Raw genomic sequence first — 18,138 nt, 5'->3', positions numbered from 1 at the left:
AGGTATGAACCACAAATCTGTCACTAAATAGATTTTCCTTTTGTTGTCACATTAATTTGCAACTCATTAATAGTGACAGCAGTGAGGTACTGCACTGATGCAGATTTGCATATTCATGGCTAACTTATTATTAAACAAATAAGATTTCCCTAGCTTAGGAAGCACCCAGAGTAATGCCACATTGTGCATTATAACAGCCTGAATGTTTTATTTTCTTTTTAGTATGTTAATAGATGCAAGGGGTGCTCTTTTTTTAAGTAAATGTGCATCTACAAAATAGCGTGTAATTTCAAATATCACAATTGTTTAAATAGTAATCCATTAACAAACCTGCCAATAATTGAGCACAAATACCTATTTAATGTACGAATCAATTAATCAATTCTAAATGCTGGCTTTGTTGCCTGATGACCGTAACACAGGCAGTACCAGCAAGGCACAACCAAGTCACTGTACCGGCGAGGTGAGCCAGAGGCGAGGAGCTGATCCCGTGTTTTATGGTTCGTTACAGCCAAATTGTTTGGTTTTCATAGTTGCTTTTGTTTCTTTGCCCCAGAGGAGTGGTGGGAGAGAAAGTGAAGACTGAGTTTGGTGTGATACCCGATGCACGGCTGAGGAAAACATGGCCATCTCAACTCCATAGGGAGCTCCCCCTTCCCCTTTTCCCTGCTAGCAGGCACTTCCCATAGGTCCTGCCTGGACACCAGCTGTGGCTTAGCCCTGGGGAGGAAGAGGGCAGCGCTCTGGCCCCCAGCATGACGGGTGGGCAGTGAGCAGCATGCTCCCCTGGCACAGTGGGTTTCTTCCTCCGTGCTGAAGAAACCGTGGTGGAAAAGCCCTTGGAGTTCAACAGCCACTCAAAATCCACAGGTGGGAGGAATGGGAGACGTGGGACCATCCAGCAGGCAGGTGTTTTATTTCACTTGCAGGTAACAGTGAAGCTCCTTTGCCCACAAAGCAGCACAACTTCTTTCTATTGGGCTGTTCAAGACCAGCCAGCATTCATAGCAAACCCCTCTTCAGATCCCTACCACCACATTTCCTTTATAGCTCTTCTAACAATTTGTAGGGTACTGAGTGTAATTACAGGTGTGGGAACCAGCTGGTTATTCCAGTTCCCCTCAGTCCTCAAGTTAGGTTTTTTCCTGAACTTGACTTTCCAGAGGCCTTTGAAGGTGTTGCCTGACCACAAGGCCAAATGTGGTTCTTTACCCCATCCTGCTGTTTCCTTGTGAGTCATGAGCCACCCTATTTGAACCACTGGCCTATGCTCCTGGCCTCCCTAGGCTCTGGAGCTCCTGTTTCTGGCTAATTGCAAGGGTTGTAAGGCCCTGAGGAGACACAGCTAAAACCAAGGGTAGAGAAATGCAACCGTAAGTCACCCCAAAGACTGCATCCCTGCAAGTGCAGAGAAGGGTGAGGCTGTTTTTAAAACCTGTAAACAGCAATCTCACAGTGCCCTTCTCCATCAGGGGATAATTTCATTTTCTGATGTGGGATCTGTCTTTGTCTTCTTCTCCTTGCTCAGGTCTTTCCCTGGCACCATGAAGGGTGCCAGTGGGACTGTAGCCCGATTTCCACTGCTCTGTGGCTTCAGCCTTTTCCACACACTGAGGATGTAGAGGGTTAGGCAACACATGTGGCAGACACTCATGATGTCAGAGACAGTGTTTAGTATTTGTAGCTGTCAAAATTTCAAAGAAAAGGCTACCTAATGAAAACCCTTCTCCAATATGCCATAAAACTCCTGTTTAAGTAGAGCCTGTGTGAAGGCAAGTCCTGACAGGCCTCCTGAAATGAAAAGGGCAGATTATTTAACAGCTGATCAACACTAATAACCCTTGGCAAATACAGTATGCAAATTCAGCGCTGGAGCCAACATGTGCCGAAGGGACTCTTCTCTGACAGCCTGGCCTGGCTGCTCTCAAACCACTGCTGTTAATCACAGAGCCCAGTACTGGGAGTGGGGAGACCGGGGCTGCCACTGCCACGTGTTGTGTCAGTGGTCTGCGGGTGTTTGTTCAGGAGAAGTTCCTCCACCACCACAGGAATCTAATGGGCGTTCGGTGTCTGACCACTCAGTGGGGCCAGTCTCGGGCTCCCTTGCTGAGGGGCTGGAACTGGTGGCACAAAGCATTGAGGGAACTGAAACAAACAGTTTGAAGCTGGGTATCTTGTCTCTCCACTCCATGATATCTTAGGGCAAATACGAGTATCTTTGTGACATGCCAGTCTGCACAAAAATAACTCTGACCGTGGGTTGGCAGAATTAAGCAAGGGATGCAGTTGTGTGCAGAGTGGAGTTCATCCTTCAGTCCCCGAGCCCCATGTCACCAGGGTAGCTTTGTCCCTCGGCTTCCCCAGCCCAGGGACCCTACCTGTGTTACCCACCAGCTGCCAAGAGCACCTGGGTATTTGGGGCACCTCCCTGCAGGGCCAGCTCAGCACAGGGCAGTGATTGCAACAGCTACACAATAGAGCACTGTTTGTCTCAGGAATTACTGATGCTGGGTGGGGTGGGTCCCTCTGGGAATGCCCCCAACATGGGCTGGTTGCGTTCACTAAACCAGAAGAAGACAGACCCAGAAGACCCTCAGGGTGGGGAGGTACAGGGTGGGAGATCACCCCAGCCCCCTGCAAGGGGAGGAGAGAGTGCTGCCTGGGCCTGGGAGCAGGGCAAGGGGTCAGGGACAGGCAAGGAAGTGTTGCCCCTTTTGGTGGCAGTGCGGCATTACCTTGGCTCAGAAAGATGGGTGTACTTGGATGCTCTGCCCATCCACCAGCTGCTGCTCCCAACACAGCCCATAACAGTCTTGTGACCAAATAGTGCCTGGCCCCCGAGGGGTTACCTCTGCTGAAATGGCTGCCATGCCCGAAGAGCCAGAGTGCCTCTGAGTACTACTGTTTTCAAAAGCTCGGGAGTGAGCTTGATTAGGAAAGTCAACAAAGAGATGCAAATACGCTGCGGCAAAAAGGTGCTCTTTAAGTCTGGGAATCAAGGCCCCGTGTATCGGGAAGCAGCAGCTCTGTCTGTTGGGAAACATTAGAGAAGGGAGGGTGTGTTATTCCGGAGAAACCAGCGGCTCAGAGCAGCGCATGGCTCTGCGGACACAAAGCGGCGTCTCCGTCTTCAAGGTTATTTAATAGTAAACAATCGCTGTCAGGAGGGAAAGAACCTACTGCCGCCCAAGCACTCAGGCTGGGGCTATCTTGTGAGCACAGCAGGAGACGTGGCATGAGCTGTGCAGGCTGGAGAAGTGCAGAAAGCCCCTTCCCAGGTTTATTTCTACAGCTGCAGATCGCTTTAAAAAGCGCAGCCTCATGCTCAGCCCACGTCTGACTTGCCAGGCCTTCAAACGTCCCACAAGTTTCTTACAATGTTATAGTCTTTGCTGCTCAGTGTTTGCTTAAACTCCACCTGCAGTAACTCTCAGTGCTATGGGGCCCTGGGCTTTGCTTTAGAGGCAGAACAAGGTGAGTCAGCCCCATCCTTCACCCAGCCAGCACTGGAGGAGGAGAATGAGGATGAAGATGTGGAGGAGGAGCAGATTGGGTCTGCTCAGCAGCTGGTGCCAAATCACATCAAAACAACCCCAAGGACAGTCCCTCTCCTGCTGCCGTGGTGGCTCCCCAGCACGGAGGAATGCGGTGTGTCAGGCAGAATGTTTGTGAAGGCGTGGGGCATTTTTTAAAACACAAAACAGAGACTTCTGCAGGGCTTGGTCTTTTTGTAAAGTAAATGTATTTGACAGGTTTATTTCTTTATCAGGTATTTGTCTAACCCCGTGACACTGAGAGAGCCGATTTCCTGGTACAAACATTAAAATGTAAACTCCCAGAGATGTGTATTGTCACAAGCAGTGTCCAAAATATCCTCACCTCAGTTTCTCGTTAAGTGACCTGGCGTGACAGCAGGAGACCCCAGAGACGCTGGATAATCTATGCTATGATCGCACGGGGACACCACGATGTGCAAGAGCCAGGAAAAGAGGAAAGCAGAGTTAGAGGAAAGGAGGCTGGCTTCCATCCGGTCCTGTCTGAGTGGCTGATGGACTCAGGGGTTAAAAACAAGCCTTTTGCAAGCAGTGCCTCCATCCAGCAGGATGGGGAGATTAGAAACACCTTAAGCGCCTGAAGGTTTTGCAGCACCCCTGGCTGATCAAATAAAAAGACGTGAATCATAAATCAGTGTAATTTAAAGCAGACTTATTTAGAGATTGAGATCGGGCACTGAGGGACTTATTCAAATCACTCTGGCTTGCCATTAGCCACCCCCCCTTCCCCCACAGTGCATAACTCCCTTGGGGTAGGTGAGGTGGGGGTGCAGATGTGCTGTTTAAATCAGACTCTGGTAGGGAGCTGGGACAGGGCGACTGCGGGGATACCCAGGGTGAAGGAGGGACTCAGCTGCCTGCTCATCCCGGGCTGCTGCCTGGCTCTGGCCACCAACAGATGACAGCCAGAAGGCAGGAGCAGGCGTGCAGTGTGGCTGCAGGATGACATGAGGTCTCAATGCAGCCCAGCGTGTCAGGGACCACAGTTGGTCCCAGCAGAGACAGACGCTCTGGTGAATCCCTTCCCTCGATCACTTGGCTTAACAGGGAGCTTTTGCTGTGCTCCTGCCATCATTTGCCACCTCCCCTCTGCCGTATGCAGCAGCCCTGAGCATCTGAGGGGGGACACGCTGAAGTTCTGCACAGTGTCTGTGTGTGTTTCTCTGTGTGTGTGTGTGCACGGGGTGCTGGCTGCTTGGTCCTAGCCCCAGCTGTGCAGGAGATCCTATTACCTGACCCAGAGCAGGAGCCAGGAGGGGGAAGGTTGGCTCCTTTTCCCATCAGTCTTGCAGCCACCCTGCAAACACTTCAGTTCTCCTAAAAAGGCACTGGAGAACTTGAACAGCAATACCATCGTGGCATTTATTAATTTTTTAGCATAGCTCTCCCCCCACCTCCACTGTGATTTGCATACCTGTTAATCCTCTCCCTGCTGCAATAATTCTGTGAAGGATAGGGAAATTATATCTGAGCAATAACTCCTTGACTCTGAAGCTGTGGAAGACCCTGCATGCCATCATGATCCGAGCAGAGACTTCCAGTGAGAAGAAGCAGGAGGTTTAACCTCCTAAGAGCTCCAGACTCCAGGAAAATCATCCATCTCAAGTATGTGAAACCCAGCCCCGCCAGTCTCAGATGGCTCTGGCTCCAGGAAAGCCCTTGCCCTCGGCAATATTTTGCCTTGACAAAATTGCTGTTCCCTACCGGCAGAGTCCCCACTGCAGCAAAGCTGCTTCCCGTGGGAGAGGGGAGGAAAGTCCTGCACTCCGGAGGTTTCATCACTTCCCCCAGCCCTGCCTGGGGAGCTGGGAACACCACCCGCTTCCTGCACATGCTGGGACTGAGCATCCCACGGCAGGGCTGTGCTACCAGGGTAGCTCTGACCTCAGCCCTTCAGATGGTTTGTGATGAATTCTATGACAGTTTCAGCCAGCAAGAAGCTGCAGACCCTAGCAGCTTAATTCATCACTTTTCTTTCTGCTGACTTTATCCCCTTCCCCCCAGTATTTTATTTCATTTGGGTTTGTGGATGAAAAACATCTCTTCCAGTGAAAATCCTAAACATGAGTCAATCAGGTCCAGGGAGAGAGAGAAAATTGCTCCAGAAATCCCTGGAAAAGCTGAACCAGTTTGTCATGTCGTCCTGCTTCCTCTGTGACCAGGAGGGGACAGGGCAAGTAGGCAGGGGAGGAAGGACAGCAGGGTGATGAGTAGGTGGTGCAGAGCTCTAGGGAGCTCACTGCCCTTATTTGGAGCCAGCAGTGTGGGTGGACAACAGCGGAAAACACAGGAGAAGAGCAGGAAACTAAGTTTCAGGAGGCAACTTTTATCACATGATGATAAGTCCCCAAACAGCAAGCATCTCTCAGTGAGAGTGACTAAAACCCCAGTTTGCTGCAGCTCTGTTAAAACTGTGTTGTGCTCTGGCTCTGCTGGAGAAATAAATAATTTTTAAAGTCTGAAAGCTGCGTCTTAGAAGGCTCTGGCATCAGCACAGCATCCTTGTGTGCTGTAAGTGCCCCTACTTATACAGCTGTATAAACTCAGCGTGCAGTGGTGAGGGAGGTGAGAGAAGAGAGGTGATGCTCACCATCATCTCTGTCCTGTGTTCCTGAGAAATAGCCCCTGTTTCTTCTTGCCAAGCACAGGCAGTGGCTGCTGGATGGGGCATCAGAGGCATCAGGACAGCACACCCAGCATGTGAGCCAGGGTGAAGAGAGACTTCAGCATCATCCTGTACGCCCAAAACAAGGAGTGTCCCTGGGCTCTCTAGGGAGAGGCCCCGAGCTCAGAGGCTCATGCCACAGGCAGGGGGAGCTGGGAGGGTGGGCAAGGCACACCAGGAGCTGGCAGGCTAATGCAGGCAGGCTGGGTGTTGATGCTCACACAGTGCACAGCCTCGGAGCACACCGGGACAGTCGTTCACCAGGCACATCACCGCTATCGGCGGCGCTCGCTTCATCAGGCACTGGCAGCGAGGTCTGGGAGGTTCCTCTTTCTGGGCTATATTAAGGCACACACAACGGCTCGAGAGCGGGGTGAGAGGACAGCAAGAAGTTGTGAAAGAGCAGCACGCCGGAGCCTGTGAGTAACTAAGGCCTTTTGGCAGAGTTTCAGAAAATGGGGTGGTCCAGTTAGGGAGTTCAGGAAATTGTCTGAGTTAGATTAAACATTTTCTAAAACCTTCTGGGTGCTTGAGAGCTGACTTGAAAGTTGGCAAAGTTAAATAAAACAAAAGTTAACACATTCCCCTCAATTTATTTTGTTAGAGGGCTAGTATAAAGTCAGCCTATTTTTCATTAGTTTCAACATCCCCTTCCATGTGAAGGCAGGAGTATCTGCACAGTAAAATCCTGGGATGCTTGCACAGCAGTGCAGGGGGCTACATGTGACACATAAGAGCTTTAGAACACATTCCAAAAGCCATAAATCACATAACTTTCGGGCAGAAAACTGAATTTCTCTGGTTGAAGCCTGGGTGTAAAAGAGTTTCTGTGGGTCTGTGGCTCACTGGAGTCTTCCTTCAGCACCAAACCCAGGGAGTGCCCAGCAGCCTACAGCTTGCTCTGGACATGCTGCTTGTTCTCCAGTAGCCACATGTTGTCCCACAGGAGACAGGACTGCCACAGTTTGGGCAAGAGAAGCATCAGATCTCACAGCCCTGCACAACATCAGCAATGGAAACAGTAGCGGAGTTTCTCTCTGGAGAGGACAGGGTGTACTGAAGTGCACAGTGTATGAGCAAAGCAAGAGCCCCTCTGCCCTTGTGCCCAGTGTGGGTAACCTGTGAGAGGGCTGACCTCAAGCTGTGTGTCTCCCCTTTCCTTCACAGGCCAAGTGGTGTACGAGCTGTGTGGAGAAAAGCATTTCCCCTGCTCATGTAGACTGTGCACAGCCAGGAGCTGCAGAGCAAACCCGCACCCTGCACCTATCCATCTCCCCGGTGGAAAGAAACAGAGCCCCTGATGCAGAAACCCCACCAGCCTGGGAAACTACCTGCTCCTGCCTCTTGGGAAAAGTTTCTACTGGTGGAATCGGAAGTGCTATCAGGCACAGAGCAGATGTTGGCAGCTTCCTCGCTCCATGGAAGTACGGAAGTAGGAAACCCATTTAGACAAACAGTTCCACATAAATCTTAGCCTGATGTTTCTTGCCTGTACAGTCTCTGCAAAGGGTAAATTGAACTCTGCTTCACTGATGAAGCCCAGTGCTATTAGTTATACCTGTCTTTACAGCAGAGCTGCTTTGGCTGAGAAAAGAAAAGCAGTATGGCCCCAGGAGAGAGAAGGAAATCAGAACATAAATGCAGGTATCAAAGCAAAAAAATGCAGAGAGTGGTATTAGCCCAGGGTATGTTGGAGAAGAAAACAAACTCTTATCACAGCAAGAGCAGAGGAAGCCATCCCACTGAAGGGAGGAGACAAGGAGGACAGCTGACATCCTGCAGAGAGGGAATCTAAGGTCTGAGGGAGGGAGAGCACAACCCCAAAGGCATGGCATTGGGAGGGGATGCAGCTCTTAAAGACACAGCTTCACGGAGTGCCTCTGCTGACAGGCAGCCCGAGGGAGCCAAAGGAGCAGTTCCCAGGCAGCCAGGGAGGATGAGGGCAGGTGTGTGAGCGCCCCTGTTTCCAAATGATGTGGTTTACTTGCTCCTTGCCATCCACTAAGTCCCAGAAGAAAGTGGGAGCCTAAACACCCACCTGGAATCTGGTCAGATGAAAATGAATTATAAAAGCAGCAAAGATTTATTGCCTTTAAAAATTTATTAACAGGACAGGGAGAACAACTTTCTGCAGGAGCAATGGTGGGAGGCAGCAGTAAGAAATGGAGTTTTGCCTTTGAAGGTGGTCATCTCCAGGGAGAAGCTGGTAGCCTGTTTCTGACCACGTAGGGGCCAAAAGCTCCCACCCAGTGCCCAGTCCCTCTTGGCAGATGCTGAGCATCCAAAGGGCAATGCAGAGGTACCAAGGAGAACCAGTAGGGACATTTTCCCCCTCAGGATACAAACCTTACATCACAAAGTGATGGGCACTTTGGCTAACCCTTGCAAAAGGTAAAAAAGCCTGTTTGCTCCCCTTTTGGAAGGAGCAATCCCTGGTCCACCCTCAGGCACCAGATTTCCAAGATACCGCTCTTTTTATAGCCGGGAATCGAAGGGATTCCTGCTCTGACCTCTAGCAGAGGAGGAGTGATGCTGTGGGGATGAGGGAAAGAGGAACGATCCAAGGGAGGATTCCCAGCAGTGAGTCAGAGGGGAAAGAGACTGAGGTGGAACTGATAAAAATAGTTTGGGGAACAGGGACAAATCCTAAAAGAAAGGAGTCTTTGTGCAAAGAGGATAAAACAAAATCAGAAAGGGCTGGAGCAGCACTAAAGAGATAGAGCTGAAACTGAAGACCAGGAAGAAAAAGGCAGGAAGGGAGCATGGAGAGGTTCCGGTCAATCCTGGTGATAACCTTTTAACACTGTGGTAGCATTTTGTAACTTTGTAACAGAAATACAACATTTTAACACCAGGGCTTATTGGAGGGATTGCTATTTCTAGCAATCTGTGAGTGTTGTCTGCACCGTCAGGTGGGGGTGAAGGCACTTCCCCTCATGACTTCAGCTTCCAATTACGTTCTTCATGTCCACAGGGGGTACTCGAGGCAGAAAAGCTAAAGGAAAACCCTGCTCCTGTGTACAGATACACACAGCACACACAGATTCCCAATCCACATCTTACATACGGCTGGGTAGAAGGTGGAAGTTTACCAGTCAGGAGTTAACCTTCAGGAACCCTACTGCAAGAACATTCTCCCATTAATGCTGTTAGTGGGACTGTGATTGCATTGTTTAAGAAAGCCACAACTGGCCGACAAGCAGAGCTGAGCTCTCTATGTGCACTTTGTGTAAAAACAATTTGCCTCTTTTGCTGCCTGAAATAGGGGTCTTGCTAGGAAAGGTGTTGGAGACAGTTCAGTGGTTTAGGATCTTGCCCTGTTCAGTGACCTGTCAGTGTTCAGTTCCTTGGTGTGAGACTGACCAGCCAAGTACACACACACGGTGCTTGCTTGCAGGTGGAGTGGTGGCCCAGTGGTGTATGTTCAGAGCCAACCTTAGTCAAGGGCGTTCGTGTACATCTCTCCCTCCCAAACTCTCAGGTTAATAACACACAAGGTACTTGGCAGCACAAAGACGTGTTTTCTAAACTGTAACCACTTTGTCCAGCTCTGATATTAGTCGTACTCTCTTAAGTATTTTCTGGTGAGTCCACCTCGTGTTGGAGAAGGCAAGGAGTAAAAATTCCTGCTGGTGCCCCTACCCATGTGAAATACACAATACTGCCAGTTTGAATTCCACCCTTTAGTACCCAAACCTACGGAAATGAATGTAGGCATTTGTCTTGTCACTTCCCCTTCTTCTCTAGGGGATCCGTCACATAAGAAAATTACAATTACAATGAAAGGGACTAATCCCAGCATGCGTTTGGACTTCCCACAGATCCATCCCTGCTCTTCACCTGCTCTCCATCTCTGGCCATCCACTTCTGTGGGCCCTGCCCTGCCTGCCTACATCATGCATTTTCTTTTGAACTTTTATTTTTCCTGTCTGTGGTTGAACATCCTTCCATGCACATAGCATTTAATTTATGCACGTCACAGTGACGTTCGCCACACCATTCTCAGTGCAACTGAAGCCGTTTGCTCTTGTTGATTTACTGTAAGGGCTACTTTCATTTGTTGACTAAGATGTGAACTTTTGCTCATTCCTGTTGGAGCGCACAGAGATGCGTAACGATGTTGCTACAGCTCAGAGCTGTGACCCAGTGAAGAGGAAAGCATCTTGGAGCTCTGACAAAAGCTGCAAGGGAAGTCCCCCTCTGATCCCTGAGCTGTGGTTTACAAGCCAGATGGTAACTTTTATGTATGGATGGCCTTTAACCACACTAAGGCACTTATTTGCGGAAGACCTGGCCTGTTGATAGAGGCTCTGTATTTGCAAACAAACAAACTTGTCAAGATAAAAACGAAGTTCTGCTTTAAAGTGTGTTTCACTGGAAACAATGCAAAAACCAAGTCCAGCCATTATATTCAAAAGACAAGTAAACTCTCTCCCCAGGCCCCATATCTTGGAAATCCCATTAACTCAAGAACAAAGACTATCAGGGACCAAGCTCTTCGTCAGAGCTGTCCTCTAGAGTTAATTCACACTGTGCCTGCACCAGGGTGCTTTGTAGGTGGGGGAATACCACTGGTCTGTACTGGCAAAGTGCTTCTACTGTGGATGCAGATGTAGCAGCAAAGCTGGCTAGATAAAACTACAAAACCAGCCTTGACAAAGAGCAAAGCAAGTAGCTTCAGCAGCTGTCAAGCTAACTAGCTTGATGTGAGCATGCCTGCATGAGGCTGGATCACACCAATGCTCACTCACAACTGGCTATGGTGCAGAGCCATCTACCTTATAAGAATTGTCATGTGTTATATTATTCCTTGCAATGGTGTGTACAAATACTTATCTGTAAATTAAGTTAAAATAACAAACCCTGTGGTGGCTACTTCACACCCTGTGTGCGAAGAGAAAATGGGATTTTTCTGCACTTAAAAAAATAGGACAAGGCACCAACTTGTCGATATTCTTATTATGCTAGTTAGCCTACCTCAGACAGGTACACAACAAGGCCAAGCAATTGTGGAGTGTGTTTGAGATGAGAAAGAAGAAAGGGAAAAAAAGAAAAAGTTCTCTAAAGGAAAGTTCAGGTACATTTCAAAGCACTACAGCTCTAAAAACACCAAAGGAGTTTTATGAAACTTCCCAGCAAAACTTTCCTCTGAGAGGAAATAGGGCAAGTGAGATTTCAAAGGGAGACATCTGAGATGATGACTGAAAAAACCTCCAACCCTGAGCCTCCCGAATGTGCATTTGTCCTGAGCTGTACGTAACATGGCTACTGACAGGCTGTAATTAAGATGAGAATATGCACTAGGCTCATTGACTAAAGTTCTGGATTAATCTTGGCTATAGTCAAGACCTTGAATTTAACCAAAGCAGCTGAGTTGCCACAAAGCACTGATTCACCAACCCTTAAAAAGAGTGCAGCCTCTTTTTCTTTTTGTTATTTTTGTTTTTTTTTATTATTTAATTTCTCTTCTAATTAACAGCAGGTAGTGAATAGGAAAGTGTTTATCCTCCCCCCCCACCTCAGCTCACTATCCTGCTGTGTTATGACAGATGGAATGTTAATTAATGTGACCTGGCAGAGAATATTTAATTCGAGACAGAGTATCATGGAAACATCTGACTGCCTCAGGGCTGGTCACCTACCAGGTATGCCCAGAAAAACTCTCCTGTGCACCGTCCCAGGGGCACCCATGGCTTTTAGAGGAGCTAATCCAGAAACAGGCTAAAGGCTCTGCCTACACTGGATTTTCTGGGGGATCTGGAGGGTTTGGAGTTGCACACTGAGAGATTCCTCAGGGAGGAGAGATTTATGGAGCTGCCTCCAGTCAGTCCGACGGTGTCCCTGCTCCACTGCCTGCCTGGTCGCCTTCTCTCCCTGCTCACGAGCCCAGGACTCCTTGTCCTTCATCAGGTGTTCCACTAAGTGATTGCTGCTCGCTCACCAGTGTGCCCAGTACACCCAGTGTGCCCAGACACAGCCAGCTCAGAGCCAGAGGTCGGGACTCCATCTGGCCTCACGAGCTGCCAAGGGACGTGACCCTGAGCACAGGGCCTGGCCCGTGCAGATCGTCCCTCCGAGACAGGCTGTCCCTCCAGCACATGCCTGAAGTCTCCTCGGGATAGAAACTGCAGGGAGTATTTAGAGAGAAACCACACAGAGCATGGCTTTACAAAGCCTTGGACTAATGCCAATACATCCACGTGGTTGCAGAGTAAAGCAACAAACAAACAAACAGTCAGTGGAGGCTTTTTAAAGCTCTATGTTGCTACAGAAGGATTTGAAAGGGGATTTGACTGAAAACTTGATGTGAAGAAAAGCATCTGACTCCACTATTCTCACTCTGCTCTAGCCCTGTAAAGGCAAGGAGTAAACCAGTGCTGAATTACAGGTTACCATATTATTTTTGTAGTAGTTGGTGTGAGGTTATAATTGCAAGTAAAATAAGAAACTCATTCCCTAGGCCTGATGGGAGCACCAGGAAAACAGCTGCTTGGAGACTGAGGGGTGCTGAGCCCCTCTGTGCCCTCCAAATGTTTTCCTCAGCAGGAGCTGTGTGTGCAAAGCACCCTGCAAGTCGCGTGGTCCTTACACCAGTGTCAAAATGTGAGCTCCTCAAAGTGAGGTGTTCAGTCTGAGCAACTCAGCTGTGATTTTAAATTGAGGGTATTCCTTTAAAATAGTGCCATTCATTTGCAAATACAGGAAGATACTGACATGGTGAAGAATCTTTGTCATGCTGCACCCAGCCCTGTAAGTGAAAGATCGAACTTTCTGTTATCCTTGAAAATACTAATTTAACAGATGAGTTACCAGATGCTATCTCTTAAGAGATTTGGGACAGTGATTTCTAATAACTCTAACAAATAGAAACAGTATCATGCACGCAGGCACACACATGCACACACAAACACGTCTTGAAATGTAAGAATCAAAAAGCTTCTCTATCTGCAAAACACTGCATACTGTTATTGCCAGAAGCAGCCTTTCTGACCATAGATATCTAAAAGACAGAGTGGTCTTTGGGTACTATTTAGTTCCAAAGGGGCTATAAAAGGCAGATGGTCTCATTAGAAACAATTTATGCATATATATTTCTAGGAGTTGTACACTGCCAGAATAGGTTTAGCTCTTTCACCACACCGAGGAAAATATCACCACTTGCAAATGTTTCCAGTTTGCAAAATAATGACCTATCCAAAGTAGCTAAGCAACTAATTACTCAAATACTAGAAGGTTATATGCCAATATTATCACACTGTTGGTCTCCTGGGCAAACAACTTCACATTCCTCAAACTGCCGTACAGTGTCATTAGATTGTGCAGGAAAGTCCTTTCTTAATAGTACAGCAGCAGCAGCCCCAGTGCCCCTGTGCTTATGCCATCATTTCAACTATTATTTCCAATCTCCAAGTCAAATCACTTATTAATTAGAGAGGCAACTCCAGCAAACCCAATTACCCGCAGGCAGTTTCTTTCCAGATGTGAAACCCTTCTTGGAGATGGACCATGAAGCCAGTTGCTGGGGAATGTTTGTGATTTTTCTCTCCAACATAACAACTTTTACGCTTAACTCTGGCAATACCTCTTTGGCCACTGCCCCTGATGTGTCTGCTGGATGCATTCCTCCCCCAAAGCTCCAAATCCTGGAGAATTCAGCCCATATAGCCTCAGGATGTGTAGAGAGGGCTGTGTGCAGGCTTGTGTACTTTTAAGGCCTGTACTCAACGTCTTTGAATGTTTCTTGGGGGTAGAGCAGGCAGAGCACAAAGCAAGCAATGATGAATTGTGTGGAGAAGTGGGGTTGGCTCAGGAAATTGCAAAAGACAGCAGTTCGAAGACTTGGTTTCTGGATTCACTTAAAACAAACAAATACTTTCGATGATGGATTTTTCATCAAAAAGGCACAGAGAGGACCTGTTTTGGAAGGGGGAGGGGAGAGAGTGCTTTTGTGGAAGATTTGTGAGGGGCTGTGTGGAACACTGCGTTTGTGTGCCCTCATCTCTGCTTTTTAAGATATTCTGAAGACAGAATGTGTAACAACAAACACAAACTATTCTCCCTTCTAGATTAGTCACTAAAGGGGCCATCACACCTATTTAACAAGTACATTCCACATGCAAAAACTCCTGTGGGACTTGTGCATTTGACTTGTATGGTGGTTTTGGAAGACGGGATATGGTGCTTGTAGTCAACTTATGGTGTGTTTCATGTTGCATGTAGGGTGGCAAATAATGGGTCTATCCTTCGTAATAGTTGAGGAACTAATGAGTACTTGGGTCTGCACAAAGGATGAGGAGATGAGGATGATGGAGGAAGAGACCAGGTAGGGTGATTACAAGGATGTCCCTGTTTCCTTGGGTAATTTTCTTATTGTGTCTTCTGGATGGCTGAGTTCCAGTTCAGACACTCCCTGGGGAGACGGTCAGTGACACTAATTACGTCCATGCAGAACAGAAGTGCGCTTGAGACATGAGACTACAGAAAAATCTGCATCAGCATGAGCAGTTGCAAATTATGGTCTAGATTCCTGAAAATAGGCTTGCCTTTGCCAGGCACTTGTGTGGCACCCATCCCCACAGCACCCAACAGCCTCAGTTTGTAGTAAATGCCTACACTACCCCAGAGCTGCGACAAAATATTTTGCCATCCCCTTCTCTTCCACACTCACTTTAGGTACTGTCCCAGTCATCTTCTGCCTACCCTGTGGCTGGGGGCCAGCAGCCTCCCTTGTAAAGAAACCAGGATTACCCAGCTGAGGCCATGTGCCTTCATTCTTCTCACCTTGCCCTGAGAGACAAGGTGATGCTATTTTGCAGTCTGTGAACTAAAGCACAGGGGATAGTAACCATATTCGAGGACATTTACACATCAGTGTCACACGGAAAATCTGCAGCAAGCAGGGACTCAAATCCATATCTCCTAAATCCAAGGTTAGTAGATTAATCATTTCCTTTCAGCCATCTGTCCAACAGCAAAGCATTTCTGAATTTGTATTGTATTTCTCCAGGAGGAATTAACCACTGGCACACTTTTACCTTACAGATGATGTAAAAATATAAAAAACAAGACCAAAAAACAAACAACAACAAACCAAAAAAACCCAAAAAACAAAAACAAAAAACAAAAACAAAAAAAGAACACAAAACAAAAAAAAAAAAAAGAAGGAAGTACTTAATTACATCATTACATCATAAATATGTATAGCTTAAACCCTTGGCTTAACCTGACCTCTCCAGGACTGATCCTCAGTTTGCTGCAAGTTATATTTGCTAATAGAAAACAAAATGTATTGCACCACTGAAAATAAGTAACTAAAAAAAAAAGTTGCCCTCACCAAACAATACAAGAAAATGCAGGTAAAAAAAGGGTGTAAGTTGAAGCTCACTCTCCCTCTGTGTTTATGAGTCAGCCTACCAGATTTCTGGGAGAAATTTCCAATCGTACAGCACCACTGAATAGGTGCAGCATAAAGCACCCACTATATCTTTATGTACTAGTTCGTGCTCTCACCCATGTGAGGTGATCCCCATAGCAACATACTGCCACGGCAATACAGAGCCTCTAAAGGTCAGCCCAGAAAACAACAACAGTATTTCACAAAATCTCTAAAACAAATACTATTTTATTTCAGCGACATGGAAATTAAACACACTCTAAATTCTATCAGACCAAGGACATTCAGGCCTCCTTTCAAAGCACGACAAGGAAAGCTCCTCAGCCTTTTTTTACTATGGAAAATACACCTGATAGACACAACCTCCCAATGAAATTTCTGATTTAAAAAACCACAACTGGACAGAACGTAACAGTGTCCCTCTTCCACGGGAGTAAAAGCTGCAGGTCTATCTTTTACAGCCCATCACACTTGATGAAATAAAAGAATTGTTCAGAAGATCTTCACCTAACTTCTGCAAGCAGTTACTACTCATCCACAGGAAGGCCAGCGGTGGCGACCAGCAAATGCAACCACACTGATCCTTTCTCACACTGAACACATCAAGGAAGACACAAAATCCTTATCTAAAACTGGGAAATGACCTAAGTAGCATTTCTTCCAACAAATATAAAACAGTGCCATTTAGAGAAAGTTCATACCTCTTTTAGCAATTGTACCAAGGGGGCTTTTTAGCTATTAAGGGACCATCTCTCACTGCAGCTCATTTGAATGATTGGGAGGGGTGGGTGTGGGTACAGGCAGCACAAAGTAACCTGATGCTCGTGTGTTGCTAACGGAGAACAGGAATTGTCGGGCTTTCATTCACAGAAGAAACCTCTCCTGGCATCTTTGACCCACGATCAGCCATTCACATTCCCACAGAGCTGCCCTCCCCTTCAGAGCTGTCCTCTGCTGCTGTGACTGGTCAGGGTAGGGAAAGTCAGGAATGAAGAGCTATGGGAACACCAGCGTAGCATCTCTGGGTGTTATCTACCCCAATTAGCAAACCAGATGTAAGCACTCAAGGGGAGACTTTCTGGAAGCCAGTGTGCTTACCTCTTGGAGAGTGAATGCTCTGGAGAGAATGTTCATTGCTCCTGATGCCCTGGAGATGGGAAGATTCACACACCTATCTGTTTTATACTGGAGGGTTGTCTCCAGAAAGGTGTCCTTACACTATTCTTTCTGCTCCTGTCGTATCTGTCTCTGTTAAATCAACATTGCTTACTCAGGACATGAGATAGACCCAGAGACAGGGGCAGCCAAATCAGGTTAGGACAATGCAAAATTAGGACTCATTAGGAAAAAAAAAAAAAAAAAAAAGGTAGCAAGAAGGAGAGAAAGAAAGGAAACCCTGAGCATTCCAGTGCTTTGAGCTTGAGCACTAAATATTCCAGGGAAAGATTTTTTTCTATTTTCTTCAACCTTTTTGTTCTACTTGTGTGTTCAGGGGCTGTGAAAGCTCCAAACCCAGAAACTGAGCTCTCCCCCAGTTAGGACATTATAGCAGGACACTGTAGCCCAAGTTGCTCTTCTATGGGACTGAGGAGTTTCTGCAAGGCACCTGGGGATGAAAACCTCCTTCATATTGGAGGAACTGATTTTTGTCAGAGGGCTACTCGGTTCCTTACAATGGTCTGGGAACAGAAGGACACAAATCCCTCTTTGTCCCCCTGCTTCACTTCAACTGTGTGCCCTTTTCTGCCATTCCCAAAGTCAGAGAAGAGAATTTTGGCCCAAGCCTTTACAGAAGATAAAGTCTAAATGTCAGGTGTCTCCCTAGGCAAGCAGCAAACATTCCTTTCACCACGGAGCACTAGAGGATGAAAAATTAAATCCAAAAGAAAGCATGAACCATCCATATATCACTCCCTAGGCTTCGCAGTACTAACCTCTTACCAGTGCAACAAACATTCTGTGCTCAACCCGAGAAACAGTCAAAACACTAAAACATTTAAAAGGCAATAAACCAGGTCAAGGAAACAACCTTGAACACAGCAGGTTGCTTCTAAGGAAGTGACCCGACCCTGTGACAATGGAAAGGGCGTAAAATGGGGTAAAATCTTACCAAAGGCACTACCATGGCCAGAAACGGGTGATGGAAGCCAGGAAAAACCACGGCAGAGCTGATTATGCCACCAGTATGAGCGAGAGAAAAAAACTCTGTGATTTTTTTTTCATACTGTCCAAAGTTCAGGAATGCATAAAGCAGCCCACTGCAGTGTGAAGAATGGAAATTCATGTGGTAAAGCAGGAGGAGACAACAGAACAACTCTACATAATGCCATAATCTCTATCCCTTACAAGTTGTTGTGTCTTCTCACTTACTTAGGATATATTCTGTCTGGTGCAAGGGTCAGCCTGTGATCTATGTTTGTACAACATCAGACACAATGCTGCAAAAATAGAAATAAATATTACATTTTTCAAAATGATTTGTTAAATACAAGTGGACAAATTAATAAGCTGAATAAAGCCCTAAT

Source organism: Myiozetetes cayanensis, unplaced genomic scaffold (genome assembly GCF_022539395.1).
Source record: "Myiozetetes cayanensis isolate MyiCay16 unplaced genomic scaffold, myiCay2020 scf5-8, whole genome shotgun sequence".
NCBI lineage: Eukaryota > Metazoa > Chordata > Aves > Passeriformes > Tyrannidae > Myiozetetes > Myiozetetes cayanensis.
Note: the sequence above shows the minus strand (reverse complement) of the source record.